The 1,523-nt window shown below is 46.3% G+C and overlaps 1 non-coding gene across 1 annotated transcript; it reads left to right on the top strand.

Annotated features, from left to right (window-relative positions):
• Positions 1 to 461: 461 nt before the first annotated feature.
• Positions 462 to 544, top strand: trnal-uaa (transfer RNA leucine (anticodon UAA)). The gene has a single exon. It is a non-coding gene; the product is annotated as a tRNA-Leu (tRNA).
• The last annotated feature ends 979 nt before the right edge of the window (positions 545 to 1,523 follow it).

Below are 1,523 nucleotides of genomic sequence, written 5' to 3'. Positions count from 1 at the left end.
TGGAGATGGTCATTGCCTGGTACTTATGTGGTGTGAATGTTACTTGCCACTTAGCAGCCCAAGCCTGAATGTTGTCCAGGTCTTGCTGCTTCTGGACACGGATTCCTTCAGTATCTGAGATGTCCCGAATTTGTCCTTTTATGAAACATTGGTCAGGACTCACTTGGAATATTGTATCCAGTCTTGGTCTCCTCACATGATAGGTGATATTGAGGCTTTGGAAAGGGGACAGAGGAGAGACATTCGACTAATTCCCAGTATAAGACATCTTGGTTATCAAATTAGACTAAAAGAGTTGGGACCCTACACCTTAGAGAAACCTAGACTGAGGGGTGATCCGATTGAGGTTCATAAATAATGAAGGGTCCAATTCAGCATGGGAGAGGAATCAACTTTATATTGTAAAAGGCCAGATGGCACCTGGATCACATTAAATTTCATTTTCAGCGGTGGGTTAATGTACCAGGATGACCGAGTGGTTAAGGTGTTCGACTTAAGATCCAATCGACATGTGTCTATGTGGGTTCAAACCCCACTCCTGGTATCTGTGCTTATAAAATGTTATTTATTCTTTGCCTGACTTTTGCCTTGCACCATCATCTCTTCTGTCATTTCATCACTCTTGCCTTTCAACTGCTCACAGCTTCCTATTATTTGATCTGCCCCAGCACCATTCCTTGGCTCTGCGCTTGCTTATAAACTGGTAAATCTTTAACTTAATCTCCTCTGTACCCTGACAATGACCTTCTCATCCTTCCTGGATTGTGGTTCCTCACAGGATCCGCTGCCTCTCCGACTCCCCTCCAGGTAACTGAAGGCCCTGAGCCTTGGTCTCGCTTCATACGCTAGCTGATAGTTGATTCCTTGCAGGTCTGCCACCGCTCAGGAGAAGCTCAGGACCCAGATCAAGCAAAGTATCAAGAGGAATGTGAACAAAGGCTCCCTGGTGCAGAGCAAGGGACAGGGCGCCTCCGGCTCCTTCAAAATCAGCAAGAAGGAAAACCCAGGTAAAAGTGGGAAAGAAGGTGAAGAAACCAGCAGACAAGAAATCTTTCGAGAAGAAACCAGCAGACAAGAAATCTTTCGCGAAGAAACCAGCAGACAAGAAATCTTTAGCGAAGAAACCAGCAACCAAGAAATCTTTAATGAAGAAACCAGCAGACAAGAAAGTGACAACAAAGAAAGTCACAGCCAAGAAAACGAGCAGCAAGAAGATGGCAACGCCAAATAAGGCGGTGAAGAAAGCAGCACTTCAGAAAAAGTTTCCTGCGAAGAAGGTCAAAAAAGGCAAGAGTGCAGCGGGCGGAAAGGCGCTGATGAAAGTGCAGACATGGAAGAGCAAGGTCAAGCCGAAAGCCGCGAAGGCTCAGAAAGCAGGGTCTGGAAAGAAGTGAAAGAGCGTGGGAAACTTGTAAACATCTGAACACAAAGGCTCTTCTCAGAGCCACCCACATCTCTCAGGAAAGAGCTGATCCCCTGATCAAATGATTCATGTCCCGGCCCCGCCTGCAGATTCCACATGG

This window comes from Heterodontus francisci, unplaced genomic scaffold (genome assembly GCF_036365525.1).
Source record: "Heterodontus francisci isolate sHetFra1 unplaced genomic scaffold, sHetFra1.hap1 HAP1_SCAFFOLD_52, whole genome shotgun sequence".
Lineage (NCBI taxonomy): Eukaryota > Metazoa > Chordata > Chondrichthyes > Heterodontiformes > Heterodontidae > Heterodontus > Heterodontus francisci.
Note: the sequence above shows the minus strand (reverse complement) of the source record. Positions and strands in the feature narration are given on the sequence as shown.